A 17182-nucleotide genomic window follows, 5' to 3' on the forward strand; every position below is an offset into this window, starting at 1 on the left:
TTGCCAAATGAGAGTTTCTGCATAGTAACAAGCATAATGAAAGTACTGAGCATTTGGGAGAAATGGAGAAAAGTATGCATCTTTATGGAGTGCCAAATACAAGCCTCACTTAGTTTCTATAAAGCAATGTCTGGCTATATAGTAGAGTGAAACCCTACACTGAAATTACATGAAGGTCAAAAGTCAGAGTAATTGACTTTAGGTTGACAATAGACTTATATCCTCATTGTTTTTAACCTGTAAGAATAATATAATAACCTGTTATAAAATGGTTTCATATACATCATCTATCCCAATATTAATCCCAATATTAATATTATCCCATCTTTATAGATGCTGCTAACGTAATGTATTTCATGATTAAATAAGTTTGAGCAACAGTAGTTTAAGCAGGATTTTTTTCTTGGTGAGACTTCTCAGAGCCTATAACATGCAAGTATATATTTCCCCAAAAGAAAAAAATATTATGCAATGTGCCCAAAATTATCTTCCCACAGAACCCTTTTTTTAAATCACAGCACACACACATTATGGATTAATGTTATATAGGACACTTGGGAGTAGCTGATCCTTTCTACTTTTCTCCTGGTCTCTGTTTCTATCCTGATAATTACCTTCATCTTATCTTACTTTACCCTCCCTCAAATCATTACACATCCTCCATTATGATGTTCATACTTAGAAAATGATGATGACATCAAAAGTAATGATGACCTTCATGCAGGGTCTTCCTTACCACTTGTTACCATATCCCTAGGCATGAGTACCAGCAGGAGGCTCTGCATTTTCTAAAGTAACTGCAATCTATAGCAAGACTCGGAGACATCCATGTCAGATAGTAGCAGACTTGAACGCAGGGTCTCCCTGTAAGTGTAATCCTATCCTTCAGGTGTCCTGATGCTCTCTGTAATCCAGTCTTGCCTTCTCTTAGAACTCAAAAATTGGGCCTAGGTCTTGGTCTTAGGCCTCCCTGAAGCAATAATAGTGATTTTTCTACCTTTCCATGTCAATTCAACTAAATTCCAAATCCTTAAGGCTTAAATTACATTTCATTAGAGTTAGAAATTTCAGACCATTATGATTTACCCATCTCTGGCCAACATATTCTCCAAGGGTAAGAGATAGCAGTAGATGGTAGCCCACTGATTATGTTCCTCAAGAAAGTCTGATTATATATAAGTAAAACCAAACTAGGGCTTGCTCCAGCCTTAATGTTCATCTGAACATTTCATCTCATCCAAAAGAATAATTACAAATCCATCTTTAAAGAGCTTTGAAAGATCATTTATCTTCACTGAAGTCTTGAAGTAGCAAAGTAGTGAATCACACCACATATCTAGAACTTTTTTTTTTTTTTGAAGATTTTATTTATTCACGAGAGACACAGAGAAAGGCAGAGACATAGACAGAGGGAGAAGCAGACTCCCTGCAGGGACTCGATGTGGAACTCGATTCCCGGGATCCCACATCAGGGCAGACACTCAACCACTGAGCCACCCACATATCTAGAACTTAATTAAAATCCTTATTCAAAAAAAAAAAATCCTTATTCATTTCCCCAAAGCCCCACACCACAGAGCAGCTGCTGTCTAAATACTCCTTCTTTGCTTTTCAATCACTCACTCCCTCATCTCTATCCTACTTTCTCTGTCCCATTCCTCTTCCTTCCATAGCTTTTCCACTGTGGGCAATTCCTTATCTTTTAAAAAATTAATGTAAATCATTTTAGCTTCTCCAGTTCTTTCTATCCCTTATCACTCTTTTTCCCTGTTACTTTCCCCCACTTACCCCATCAACTCAGAAAGTGAGGGAGAACACAAGTGGAGGGAATATTCTTACATGTTATACTTTTTCTCTGTTATATACATATATGATATATAACACATATGTATATCATGTATATAATGTTATGTAATATGTCCAGCAAAGCCTCAATATATAGTCCTTGCCCATTACAGTCTGTCCTATAAAATTGCTAGATTAATGCACTAATCAGGTATTTTGTTCTGATTTCCAATAACTAGTTCTCTCCAAAGATTGTGTAATTGAGCTACGTGAGATTGAAGCAAATGGACAAAATATCCAGATATTGGTCATTCATATGAATAAGGCTGCCTATCACCCTATGCTCAGATGGTCTGAGCTCACATGGGAAGACCCTTTTATGTCTTACTTGTGCTAAGCGAGATAAGGAAACCATTGAGTAGGAACTAGGTCATCTGCCTCCCACTGCTTATCACAGTCATCAAAGCAATTTCTTAGCTTAGAAGTTTCATGTCTTTTAAATGGATTCTCTGTTCTCTTTTCTTCTCTACAAACCAGGACTTGGCTATTCATCCCACCTTCAAGCAAGTTTATACATCATTGTGTGTATGTATAGGTTTGTGTGATATTTCTCAGCTTATAATTTTTTGACTTACATTTCTGTTATCACTTACTGGACAAATGCTTCATACGTAAACTATGCGAAAACACATATCCCAGCTGGGTTTAAGATTTTAGAATCAGAAGTAAGAATTTCAGAGAAACTAAACTTGAAAAAGAATAGAAAGTGTCAGCATATACTCCCCAATCCTCCTGCTGCTTGATATTGGTCAGAGTGAAATCAGGATTCAGTGGTGAAGACCACATCCTGTTACCATGGAAATTATTGTACTGTCACAAATTTAGTACTATGACTTCATGGTGAAGAGGAACAGATGGTCTGGAAAAGAATGGAGGCCTAGGGTTAGCAAAATTGTTTGGTGAATAAGCCATCTTATATCTCTTCTGGAAGTAGGTAAGAACATAAATAATAAGCAAAAACTACTTTGCTGGAGCTTCACAAAAGCCACCAAACAAGGAGTTTAGCCAGGGTAAAACTACAAAGCTCTTTTCCAATAAGAGGAAAACAAGCATTTTACTATAGGATGAAGCACAGGTAGGAATACAATATAGCTTACAATAAATCTGTATTCCAAAGTTACCCCTTCACTCTTGCCTGCCTCTCATTTGACCACTATTGGAGTAATATCTAGAGCCCTCAGGATCATCAGTAAGGCCACACTTGACACACTTTAACACTGTCACATTTTTAGGTATTTCTGGCTTTAGTGTTGATTTGACTCCTGCATCCTGGGTCATACACTTCCAAACAGCCACAAGAACATAACCCTGGGTAGGTGGGAGGTGGGGTCACAGCCTGTCATGGGGCTGTGTGTAGCTCGCTCATCTTGTCTGAGTGGTCACAGTCCAGACCCAGTTCCTGCCCAGCCATGTTGGTACAATATAACTAAAGTATGCCAGCAACTCAAAAATTGAACAAATACTAAGTTTTAGGACTGTTTGCCTAGTAACTTTCCATCATGATATTGTTCATTTAAGGGCAATGGAATTTCCCAAGCTTATGAATGCTACTAAAATCACTCATCCTTAGAAACACTTTATTTGGAGTAGAGGCAATGAGAGATTTCCCAGCATTATCTCCCTCTGGGGATGATTATCAAGTAAATTGACTAAGAGAAGCTAACATCAGCTAACAACTAGTGTGTGCTAGTCTAAATGCTTAAAAAATTTTGTTTTTTAAATAAGGTTAGATTGACAGGAGAGTTGCAAATACAGTACAGAGAACTTACTGATATCCTACATCCAGCTTTCCCAAATGTTAACCTGTTATATAACCACAGTACACGACTGACACAGTGAAATTAACATTGGTACAATACTGTTAACTACAGACTTCCCTCTGATTTTACCAGTTTAATGACCTTTTTCGGCTCTGAAATCTTGTCCATATTACATTGAGTCATTGCATCTAAGTCCCCTTCAATCCATGATAGTTTCTCTGTCTTGCTGTTCATGACCTTGGCAATTTTGAAGTGCATTGGTCAGGTATATTGTAGAATATCCCCGAATTGAGGTTTCCCTGATATTTTCTCATGACTAGACTGAGCTTATGGATTTGGGAAAATGACATCACAGAGGCAAAGTGCCCTTTTCATCACATCATATCAGGGGGACCATGATTTCAATATGACTTATTACTAATGATGTTAACTTTGGTCACTTGTTTAAAATGGTGTTTGCCAGGGTTCTCTAATTGTAAAATGACTATTTTTCTCTTTCCATGCTATTTGTTAGAACAAATCAGTAAGTCCAATCCTCATTCCAGGAAACAGGACTCAAGCTTCACCTCTTAGAAAGATGATTATCAAAGAATTTGTGGACCTATAAACACTTGAACCAGCACTAACTAATATTTTTTGGTGAGATACTTTGAGACTGTGCAAATATTCTGTTCTAATTTTAGGGGATCTTGACTGCAGCAGTTATCACAGTGGTGTGCTCATGGTTATTTTCAATATCCCTGATTCCTCCTACATTTATTATCTGAAATTCTTCTGTAAGAAAGATTTGATTCCTGCCACACACACTCTACTACCACTAATTTTATTTATTTGTTTGTTTCCTTCACTTACATCAGTATAGACTCATCAATATTTATTTTATTCTTTGGATTATAATCCAATGTTATAATTACTTATTTTGTTGTTTGGATTGTTCCAATTTTGGCCTTGGGAGTAGTTTTAGGTTGACTCCTGTGTCCTTTTGATATGCCCTGTACAGGAGAGAGTTAAAATAGGTCAGAGGCTGCTATGTTTAGAAGGGTCAGCCTGCAAGTTTGTCCTTGGGTGACATCTGGGAACTTGGCTTGTGAAAAGATCCCCACACTGATAATAAAAGTTCTCAAAAAAAAAGAAAAAAGAAAAAGAAAAGTTCTCTACACTGCTGAAGTTGTTTTACTCACTTAACACTGAACACCTGCTTCCTTCTGAGATACTAGGATTTTGGTAGTTGCCAGGCAGAGAATGCCAACACTACTAGCCCCCGATAAAAACCCTAAACTCTGAGTCTCAAATGGACTTCCCTAGGAGAAACATTTAAATACATGCCACTGCATTTTCACTATCAGAAAAGGGCACACCTGGTTTGCCTCTGCCTGGGCTGGGAAGGAAAGTCTGTGAATGGATTTATCCAAGTTCTGCCTAATGCACCTTTCCCCCTTAATAGTTTGCTGTGTAACCTTACTGTGTCATTGTAATAGATTTTCGCCATTAATGGAACTGAATCCTTTGAGTTCTTCTGCTAGCACAGCACTGCATTTGTCAGCGGCCTTGGATACCTCCAAACATGTCCTGTCCCTCCCTCCCTCTATTTATTTATTTATTAGCACTTCCTATCTTTGTGGCACTACAAGAAGTTTCGGACTTGTATTTTCCTTGTCCTGGTCATAAAATCAGCCATTTCTTCAGGGAGACATGGTTTCTTTTATTGGAGGATGATATTTAGAAAGCAAGATCTGGGCACTCATTGCTAATGTGGTATCATTGCTTCTAGGCCCTTTGGGCAAATAGACAAAGAAACGAATGTATGTTTACTAACCTATATATACACATACATATTAATACTTATTTCTATGTCTTTCTGCTTGTGACAGTGCACACTTAGTGAATTAATACTGACACCAACTTTAATCTAGAACCACAGGGATCATTCTAGCCTTCTCTGCTTTATTTGTAACTTCTTTCTTAGAGAAACCTAGCTTCAGTTAGCTACAATTTGTTTGTTTGTTTAACACTACTATATATGCAGAGTAGTTTCAGAATTGCTGACTTATACCCCTGTGAGAACAAATTCACCAACTTACACCCCTCTGGTAAAGCATTTATATACAGTTGCTTTTGCTTTTTAGCCAGTCGAACACATCCTCAAAGTTACTAAGGTCAGCTCCTTCCCCCATCCGTTTCAGATTGGTTATTTCTAATACAGGTAGGTTTGTTAGTTTGCATTCCATCCTGGGAATCCCCCACATCCTCATGGATTTTTAAAATTTGCATACAGTAAATTTCACTCGTGGTTTTATAGTAAATTATACCTTGTTAGAATAAGTGTACCATTGATGGATGTTGACAAATGCGCACCATCATGTATCTACCGCTACAGTACCATGAAGAACATCTCCATCACTTAAAATCTACCTTGTGCCATCTCTTTGTAATTAACCTCTTCCCAACTCCTGGCAACTGCTAAGTTGTGTTTTCTGTCTATAGTATTGCCTTTTGCAGAATGTCACATAAATAGAATCATACAGTGTGTAGTCTTTTCAGTTTGGCTTCTTTCACTTACCAAATGCATTTAAGATTCATCTTTATTGTTGTATGTGAATGCATAGTTAATATTTTTAAAAGTTGCTGAGTAGTATTCCACTGTGTGGATATATTACAATTCATTAATCTATTCACCTCCTGAGGATATCTCAGTTGCTTCCAGTTTTTGTTTATGAGTAAAGCTTCTATAAATATTCACTTAGAGGTTTCTGTGTATAGAAGTTTTCAATTCACTTTAATAATTACCTGGGATTCAGATTGCTGCACCATATGATAAATGTATGTTTAATTTTGTTGAGAAACTGCCAAACTAGCTGTATCATTTTGTATTTCCATAAACAATGACAGGGAGTGGTTGGTTGCTGCACCACACCTTACCCAGCATTTGAATTGTCAATTTAAAAAAATTTTTTAGCCATTATAATAGAGGTATATGTTATGGTTTTCATATGCATTTCCCTAATGATTAATGACTTAGAGCATCTTTTTATGTGCTTTTCTCCATTTGTATATTTTCTTTGGAAAAGTATCTCTTGTCTTTTTTTTTAATTGAGTTATTCATGTTCTTACTGAGTTATAAGAGTTCTTTATATTCTGGCTACAAGTCCTTTATTGGACATGTGATTTGCAAATATTTTCTCCACCTCTTAGTTTGTCATTTTTTTTAAACTTTTTTTTTTTTTGCAAAAATCAAAGTTTTTAATTTCAGTTAAGTCCAATTTATCAATTTTTTTTCCTTTTATGGATTGTGCTTACGGTGTCATATCCAAAAACTAATTACAAACCCAAGATGATGCAAATTTCTGTATTTTCTTTTGAAAATTTGATAGGCCTACATTTTACATTCAAGTATATGATCCACTTTAGTTGATTTTTGCATAAGGTGTGAAGCATGTGTTAATGTTATTTTTTCCTTTTTTTTTTCTTCCTGTGTATGTATATTGAAATGTTTTAGCACCATTTGTTGGAAAAATTATACTTTCCCCATTGAATTGACTTTGCACCTTGTCAAAAATCAGTTGACTATATTTTGACGAATCTATTTCAGAGTTTTTCTGCTTCATTGATCTGTGTCTCTCCCTTTGCCAGTTCCATACTATTTTGATTACTATAACTTTATAGTAAATCTTAAAATTCAGTAATATGACTCCTCTCTCTCCATACATATACTTAAACATAAATATATATTTATATATACATTTATTTCTGTTTATATTTATTTATATATACTTATATATAAACTATATTTACTTCATACATATAAAATATACATATTTTATATAATATGTAACTATAAACATATACAAATATATTTTATTATAAAATTTATAGGAAAATATGTGTAAGTAAATATATTTTTATATATTATGTATCATATATATTATTCCCCGATCTAGTTCTAACATCTGTATCATATCTGAGTTTACTTACGATCATTGCGTTGTCTATTCAGCTGCCAGCCTGGATGTTTTAAATGCGTTATCTCAAAGTTTTCAAATGCATCTGTGAGTTCAAAGAGGATTTTTAAAATGTTGTGTCTATATTTTATGATCATCTAATATGAGATTATTCTGGATCTTGTCATATAGTGTTAGTCCTCATGTTTGTTTCTAGCTGAGTTTGTACCAATGAATATCTAAAGTAACAGCATATAGTATTTAATGAATGGAAAAGCATGTCAGACTCCTGGAAATTTGCACATCTTAAAGTCAAAAGGACACTAATTTTCCTGCACATGCTGCTGTAGTCATGTTGATTAATTTTACCAGTTATGTAGACAAAAACTAAGCTTTGCAGCGATAATAATTGGAAAGACATTTTCATAGAAAAAATACTTTGGCTTAAGTTATTTAATCATTTGAAATTTGGGGTAAACATAATGGAGATGACTTAGTGCCAGCTAATGAGTAGTGGCTGACCTAGTATGTAAATTTCTTTTTTTTTTTTTAATTTTTATTTATTTATGATAGTCACACAGAGAGAGAGAGAGGCAGAGACATAGGCAGAGGGAGAAGCAGGCTCCATGCACCGGGAGCCCGATGTGGGATTTGATCCCGGGTCTCCAGGATCGCGCCCTGGGCCAAAGGCAAGCGCTAAACCGCTGCGCCACCCAGGGATCCCCTAGTATGTAAATTTCTTACTTGCATCAAGTGAAAGCGAAATTATGTCATGCAAAAGAAGTGCCTCTATTAGTTTAAATAGGGAAGTAGGAGAATTAATCTGCACCATAACAGTTTCATACTATAAGTAAATTTTTGCTTCAATATTGTCTTTGTCAACCAAATTTTAACAGATTATTAGCAGAAGTATGGTAGTATGAACTTAAAAAATAATTTTGATTTAACTAATATTTTCCTCAGAATTATATTTTGGGGTGCACTGTTGAATAAATGGACAGTTTAATGTTGTATTTGGAGTTAAAAACAAATTCGCTGTTTAAAATGCAAAGCAATATCAGTAAAACACCCTGAATTTTAGCCAGTCAATTAAAAATCAGAGTAAGTCAACAAGTGACAAAGCAAAAGGAGCTTTCCTTGCCCTCCTTATTTGCACTGGCAGCTTCAACCTGAGCCCTTTGAGCAAAACCAGCCCTCCCATGTATCTCATAAGGGGGCGAGTTGGTGAAGGATCTATTGATAATGGGACCAGGGCACCTGGCAAAGGAAGTGGGACCTGAAATTCATCTAGAGGAAGAAGTATCTTTTCTAATTTATGCAGAGATGTCAAATGGGGTAATGGTGCCCTAGCTGAAGAATCCTTTCCTTTGCCAAGTTTGTTGTATTAGTCAGGATACATATAGCTGCAAGTCACAGAGCATATGACAAAGAACATCTTAAGTAATTAACTCATTTATCTGGAGATAGATGGTTCCAGGTTTGGGAGGTGGCTCAATGATGCCATTAAAGTTTTGTTTTGTTTTGTTTTTTTAATCTTTCCACTCTGACATCCTTGAGTGTTGAGTGTTTATCCCTGGACGGTCATCTTATGATAACAAAATTGTTGCGACAGCTCCAAGATCACATCTTTATACAATTGTATGGAAATCCCACCTCTGTTTTTATCAGAAAATTAATTAATTTATTAATTATTTGCATCCTCCCACCCCAGCCAACTTCCCCTCATGTATTATTGGCCAGAACTAGGTCATGTAGCTACATTGGCTTTACAGAGAGGTGGAAATGACTGCCTAAAAAAAAGGAAGAGAGTTGGCAACCAACAGTGTTACCACACCCATAAAAGAAAAGGCTCTTTTTTACTTTCTGTTTCAAAGGCAGGCTCCATATCTAGTAAGCAAAGAGCATCTCAACCACCCTTTTCTTTGACTGGAATTTTTTTGAATCGCTTTGTAATCTCTATACTACCACAGTCATTCAGACTAAATGGAAAGAAGATAAGTCTTAGTTGGTTTGAAATAAAAAAGGTTATAGAATAATTTTAGTAACTTGTGTGTCTATCACTTTAAACTGCACCTTCTCTATAAAAACTGGGCTAGCTGGAAAAGACCAAGAATGAATCCTTTGGAGGGAGCTTTGAAGAAAGAACATTCTTTGTATACAAATAGATCTACCAAGCTGCTTCTTTTTTTTTTTTTTTTTTAAGATTTTATTTATTTATTCATTAGAGAGACGGAGACACAGATGGAGAAAGAAGCAGGCTCCATGCAGAGAGCCTGATGTGGGACTTGATCTGGGGACTCCAGGATCATGCCCTGGGCTGAAGGCAGGCACTAAACCACTGAGCCACCCAGGGATCCCCTCTACCAAGCTTCTTAAACATTGTTTTTCTGCAACCCTGTTTAGCATATATATTTTTTGTGTATGCAGAATGGAGGAGTGGCTGATCAAGGGAGCAACTAAAGGAAACGCAAAGTAACACAATGTTGGCTTTTCAATTTAGTTTCCTAAATTATAAGGAATCTTGGTATTTAGAGAAATCCTATTTGTGACACCTTCTCTAAAACAAAAAATCAATCAATAATCAAATAACCACTCCCTAATTACCTGTTTACATGTAAACATGGATTTGCATATGTGAAGTTTGGCTAAAATATAATATGCTTTTCTGTCTTGGTTTCCCTTAGTTATATTATTTTCAATAGTACTCACATCTCTTATAACAAAAATTTCCCTGGAAATTTTCCAGGGAAATTTTTGTTTTTATGCTCCCCAATCAAGACACTTCCCTCTCTCCACACACGTGCATCAAACAAATATACCAAACCCTACTTTATACTTAGAAAAAGTCCATCTGAAAGAAAGGAAGGAAGAAAGAAAGAAAAGAAAGAAAGAAAAAAGAAAAGGAAAAGAAAATCCATCTTGTCCAAACTTGCCTATTTTTCCTTAGTGGAGCTTTTAGGAGAAGGTGTGAGCAACCTTCATTCTTCCCCCTCTGAATTCCGTGCCCAAGATTGAGAAATTAAAGCTGATCCAGGTCTTTCTCCTGTGAAAAGTTCTTTTCTTTCAGTGTTTGTCCTAGGGTTACTAAAGTGCACAGTGGTAAGAACATGTCACAATCAGCCATGAAGGCAGCTTCTTATTCATTGCATTGTGAGACTGCCTCTTTTTCCATAGCATACTTCATTTTAATCCATGTTGTGGCTCCTGCATTTTCCCGGGGAGGCTGAGAAAGCAAAAGACTCATCATTTCTAATTATACGAAGTTTGATTACTTCAAAGAACCCTTTTGGTGCTATTTACATGAAGAAAGGAACCCTTTACTATTTGCAAATAACATTTCTTCTACTGTGATGAATTTGCTCAAATCCTCTTGTAGACCACCTCAACATATGGGGATCTAAAGGAAGATTTTAAAGTATTTTTTACCAAAACCAGCCCATGATTTCCTTCTGTCAGGAAGTCTTCCTTAAAAGATGTCCCCTGGGACTAAGGGATCCACCAACTAGGAGAAAGTTCAAAGACTCGCTGAGTTAAAAAACTTTCAAAGTCTCACAGCTGAAGGGGAAGAGAGCCTCAGCAGAGGTGGGCTGGTGTGGGAGGAAGCAGAGCAAAGGTGCTGGTGATCACAGGCCATGAATGCTGTCTTACCTACCCCACATATCACTGGAATTCCAAGTCCTGGGACTCTGGCTGGCAGTCGTCTCTGGATAGGTTGATGTGGTTGGCCTTTAGCTGGAAATGTCACTGGGCTACAGAGTGGGCTGGCATAGCTTTCTGTCTCTGTCCAGCCTAGCTATCATGTTTGAGAGCCAAAAGACCCTTACCTACTTCATTGTCCTGTGGCTGATAGAGGAAGGTGTGTACCCTCATCTACAGTCTCCTTTCAAAAAGGCAGTCTGAAGCCTTGAAACAGGAGCAGACCCTGGACTCTGAAAGCACGGGTTCAAATTCTGGCTCTGCCATGTGTAGTGGCTGAATGAATGATCTTGAGCAAATCATTTGGTACCCCTGACTTTTTTCTCATTTGGAAAGTTGTGAGAACCATTCCTGCCAACCTCTAATCCCCTCCACACACCCAGGTTTAGAGTCACATACAGAAAACATGACTTTTAAGCTCACCTCAAAATGTCCTTTCCTCCCTTCACTTAAAAATAAAAGGTGTGGAGAGTGAGAAGAGCTCCCATCCAGAGGGATGGCAGGAGAAAAGTTGGTAGCCTGTGCAGACTAATGGACATGCAAGGCAAGGGCAGTTCAAGAGAACACCATTAATCACACGCAGCCATAAAGGTGAGTCATAGAATGTACATCCCCACCTTTACAAAGTGAAAAGTCAGACCTTCCAGAGTTTAGGACCTCTAGGTGCATCTTCTAATGTTAGTTCAAATAGCTACATGGCCATCTGTCAGCATTAAAACTGAGGGTGAATTGAATGTGTTCATTAACTTGGTTGTGGTAATTATTTTACTATATGTGTGTGTTTCTGTATATATAATAAAATCATGTCATTTACTTAAAATATACACAATTTTATCTGTGAATTCTATTTCAATAAAGCTGGAGAGGAAAGACTGAAAGTGTATTTTTATGGATTCCCAACATTCTATAATGTCCTTGCACTTTGCTTTCTAGAGTGTATCTACCAGTAATTTTAAAAACTGTCTGTACACACATATCCATGCACAGTAGCTTTCAGTCCCAGGCTCTCCTCTCCTTCTTTGAGTTACCCTTTAGTCCCTCCTCCCTGAGAAACAGCTGCATGCAAGGTGAGTTCTTTCCTTCCTGCTTTCATTTTCTCTTCCACCCAGGGCCAGGGCTCAGATAACCCTAGGGTGACTATTGCCTGCATTTGCTGAGACAGGGACTAATTAGTGCAAATGCCACCAGACCTGGCAAAAGTAGGGAAGCTCTATAGTCTCCCAAAGTCTTCTCCACAAATTCCAAGGTCAGATCGGCTGCATCTGTATTGTATCATGGGGCCGGTCAACCCAGGGATGGAGGACTATCTTCCTTTCACCAGGTACTATAGTGTCCTCCAGGTGGAAGAAATAAATCATAGAGCCAACTCCTTTTGGTTCCCCCATGGCTGCTGATTCATCCTTCCCTCTCCGAGGCCACTTCTGAGCAGCTCCTATTGCCCTGGTGGAAATAGCTCTCTCTGTCTCCTAACAAGACCCCTTGCTTATCTGCACCCTAAAGGAGGATTGGCCCACATGACAGGAAGTGAAAGAGCTGAGGGGAAAATGAGTGGGAGGCGGTTACAAACACCAGGGGCCCTCCGTGTCCCCTGGTGTTTCACCTTAAGTCACAACAGGAGCAACCAAAGAGTGTTACCTTACAAACCAAAACTTAGTCTCTAACTTCACCCCAGTACCTTTTCCCGTGATGAGTAATAAGTCAGTCAGACTTATCCTCTTTGATGGTCTGAAATCTTCAATTCTCCCTCATTCTCAACCAAAACTAATTGCTGTAGCTAGCAGTCTGGAGGTTCTGTTCTTGGCTACAACCTTGAGGAAGTCACTTAAACTTCCTGAACCTTGCTTGCTTTCCTCATGAAAAATCCAAAACCGGGCCTGTAAACGCTTAGCTCACAGTATCATTCATTGTAAGGATCCCATAGAATAACATATGTAAGAGCACTGTGTGTGCTAAATGGCTCTATATACGTAAGCAATTATTAGATCAAACTTTTAATAACATCTTAATTACAACTGTGCTCTGTTAGTCCCTTGCAGAATCCTGGAGTCCTCTGCTCATCTATCTCTCTTTTCCCAATCATTATCTATCATTCTGCTTGATTCATCTTTCCCACATTCTCCCTTCCCCTACTCATGAAACACACATGCACAAAACCTATAATTCGTTCACCCATTATTCTAAGTCCTGTCAATCAGTTTCTTTTTCATTGCATATTTACATTTCCAAAATAACCACATTTACATATAATTTTCTCTTGCCCACACAAAAAGTGGGTACAGCTAGATACGGCATTTAAGGGGGTGTGGCAGATTTCAATTCAGGAAACAAACAACTGTAGGTATTTTAAGCAGAAAGGGATTAAACACAAGGAATGAAGTGCTTACGAAATTCATTGGAAGAGCTAAGTTGAAGTTAGGGGCCACCACTGAGGTCTAGATTTTAAGGGCATACCACGACAGCTGTAGTCCAGAGGTCAGCTGTCTATTTGCCTCTCAATGCCCATGACTTCAGTAACTAGAATCTGGGGACTACTGGAATGTGGGTTGACCTCATATCAAGTGTTGCTTAGCAGCAAGAGCAATAGCAAGATGGCCTTTACCTCACTGCTGCCTTCCAAATCTCATACAAGGCCATTGCCCTGGCAGACTTTAATTAGTATCCAGAAATCTCGTTGCAAAGGACTCTGAGAAATGTCATTTCTGACTTTCTAGGGCCAAAAGTTCAGGAATGTACACACAGGGCTTTAGAAATGGACGTCTACTTCCCATGTCACAATAACCTACCTGCTCAAGACTGACTTCATACTCCTTACAGAGTAAACACCATGATCGCCTAAAAGAGAGCTTGAGGGGATGGGGGAAGAAAAGGTGCACAGATCTTGTAGTTGTAGCCTTTACAAATACCTGTTGGGATTTATTTGGGGGCAGTCCTCTTCTTGGTTTTTAAGACACGTAGCTCAGAATAAGAATAAAAAAATATGCAAAGACAGTCAGCCATAAGCAAAAATTATTCCACATTTATTAAGGCAAAAATGATTCCACACTTACCATGAGCCACACTGTGATAGATAACTGGGGACATAACACTGAACAAGACAGAAGCTATTCCTGTTGAGAGAGAGGTATTAGAAGTGTCTGGTTGACTGCTCAGGTTCAAAGCCTATCTACATCACTTATTAGCTGTCTGGCTTGAACAACTTCTCAGTTGTTCAAGTCCCAGTTTCCTCATGTGTAAGCCAGATGTAATCAAAGAACCTACTTAATTGAGATATACTAAAAAGAAAATGAGACAACACATGTAGAGTGCCAAGCATACTCCCTGGTACATCATAAGGTCTGAATAAATATTGGTGAAGGGTATAAGCAAATCAAAAGGCAATTACAGGACAGGACACTATGATAATGAAATGATACAAGAAAAAGAGCACATATGAGGAGAGACATTAATTCAGGCCTAGGGGGCTCACCGGAGACTCAGGAAATAAATTAAGTAAATTCTGTGTTGGTATTTGCTGGCTAGGAGAGAGCATTTTACATTTGATGACTAAAGAAAGTTCAGTATTGCTGGAGCAGAGGGAATGGAATGAGATTGGAAGGCAATTAGCCAGGTCATGAGGGGACTTGTAAGACTTTTAAGAGTTTGGGACACTTGGGTGGCTCAGTGGTTGACCATCTGCCTTTGGCACTGGGAGTGATCCTGGAGTCCCAGGATCAAGTCCTGAGATTGAGTCCCGCATCGGGCTCTTTGCGTGGAGCCTGCTTCTCCCTCTGCCTGTGTCTGTGCTGCTCTCTCTGTCTGTCATGAATAAATAAAATCTAAAAAAAAAAAAAAAAACTTTTAAGAGTTTGAATTTTGGTGTGCCTGGGGGGCTCAGTCAGTTAAGTGTCTGCCTTCAGCTCAGGTTATGATCTCGGGGTCCTGGGATCAAGCCCCGAGTTGGCTTTCTTTGTTAATTTTAATTAGGAAACAAAAATCCCTTAACAAATTTATCTTCTTAGATAACAGATCAATGCTATCATAGTAGCCTCCAGAAGCATATGTGCCATATTAGTTATTTCACACAGTGGAGATGTTCATATTGAAATTTTCGGGCCATGTGGAAAAAGATGGAGCAGGGACTATATTTACATCCAGCTTTTGGTTTGATGTGTTTGGGGTAGTAGAAGTGGGACAGGGCCCCCTTACAACTCCAACTGAATAAATGGGCAGAGGCAGATCTACTTTTTGGCCTCTGATGAGTAGACTAAGATAGTTGTTACATGACTCAAGCCAAGCTAATAGAATTATATCTCTACAGCTTGTACTAAGGCACAGAAACTGGGGTCAGTGGATGTTGGGGATTGGAACTCATGTATAGTCTGTGTCAAGGTTTGGCCCATGAAAATCCAAATCCTTCTTACAGAACAGCAGGAACCAAGATCCCTTCAGAGAACCTGGTATACAGAGAGATGATGCTGATGCATGGCACAGGCAACAGATCACATGGAGGAAAGAGAGAGGGAAAGGGAGAGAAACAAAAGGAATTTAAAACTTCTGGTTGCCAGGCAAGGACATCTTGGAGAGTATTTAGTTTTCATCTTCCAACGAGTATTTCCAACACTCTCTTCAATCCTTGAAAGCTACAGCACAAACATCCTGGATTCATCTAGGGTTATGTTTACCTTAGCATGCTTTGCTCCTTTCCCACCAGCTTCTACCTTCCCATCAATCAGTAAGTCTCAGCTTACACCCTACAAGAAACTGGAGTTCTGAATATTAACAAGACATGCTCTTGGGTTCAATCAGATTATTGAACTACAGGTCTGCACTATATATTTTTTTCTTATAGCAACTCTGACGACATAATTTTGCCAAGCTTTTCTACTGTGCTCTATAACAATCCTGCCCAGCCAAGCATGAATGGAATTGGCCTCCTTCCTGTTTTCCTTCCCCCTTCGAACCCAGCATGGACAAATGACCCAGGTTGGGCCAATTAGAATACTTCTCTTTTTAATCACAGTGAGTGATCAGGAATGGGCACAAGATCAGTGCAAGATAATTGGTGTCTTCCTTAAGACTTTACTGGCATTCCTTGGAAGGATGTGTCCTTTTTCAATGGGATTATGATCTGTAAGGACAATGTCATTTGAGGCTTCCAGCAGCCATGCTGCTTTCATGTGAAGAGTACCCTTCTGAAAATAAAGCAATCACAAAGGAAAGTAAACGGAGAGATGGTAAGAGAAAGAAATGGAGTCATAATGATGATATTATTTGAACTCTTGGATACAGATTTCTCAAAAGCTAGGTCTGCTCTTTAGGCTTCTGTTATATATATGAGATATTATGATGTTTTGGTATCTTAAAAACTTTTCTCTCTCTCTGGGGAGAGACTGGCCTTCCCTGAGCTAGCCAATTCTTAGAGATAGCAAAGTGCTCAACAAAGGGCATGCCTTTGAAAGGCAAACTAATAGAGTCAGACATCCTCTATCTGACCCATAAACTCCAGGGGGCAATATCATCTGCCTTGATTATCCTAGGGCCAAGTATACCAGGCAACCAGGGACCACACCTAGAGCCCAAAGCCCTCCAAAATTATTCAAATTAGCCTTCCCTAAACTACCTACTCTGCCCTGCCTTGCCTTTTCTGTGGAAATCAAGGCCCATGGCCTAAGTTCTCTCCTCACTCCTATCTTCCACCTCCTAATCATCCTGGTGTTTCTCTCTGTGGCTGGGAGAAACATGTCATGCTTCCAGGCTCTGGGACCTGTGAGGATAATAAGTTTTGTTTTCTTGGGTCTCTCCTGTGTCTCCTCTTCTGTCCCTACCTGGCTGACCATCTCATAAATGACTACAAAACAACTTCCTTCACATAGATCAATAAATTCTCTCTTTGTTGTAAGCTGGTTTGAATAGAATTCATGTTATGGATTTCTGAAATAGTCCTGAGTAATCCAAGCAACTTAT

At 38.4% G+C, this 17182-nt stretch overlaps 1 protein-coding gene across 4 annotated transcripts in view; it reads left to right on the forward strand.

The window, feature by feature from the left end:
- Nucleotides 1-17182, forward strand: part of NMNAT2 (nicotinamide nucleotide adenylyltransferase 2) — a 194486-nt gene that overhangs the window by 15062 nt on the left and 162242 nt on the right. Inside the window, exons 2-3 of one of the 4 annotated variants that reach the window (XM_072830951.1) lie at nucleotides 2323-2779; nucleotides 11702-11830. The exons of 2 other annotated variants lie outside the window; for them this stretch is intronic. The gene's annotated coding sequence lies outside the window, so the exon portion shown is untranslated. Of the gene's footprint in view, nucleotides 1-2322; nucleotides 2780-11701; nucleotides 11831-17182 lie in introns of those variants that run through there. One more of the 4 variants, XM_072830952.1, reaches the window with a different exon arrangement.

The sequence above is a fragment of the Canis lupus genome, chromosome 6 (assembly GCF_048164855.1).
Source record: "Canis lupus baileyi chromosome 6, mCanLup2.hap1, whole genome shotgun sequence".
NCBI classification, from domain to species: domain Eukaryota; kingdom Metazoa; phylum Chordata; class Mammalia; order Carnivora; family Canidae; genus Canis; species Canis lupus.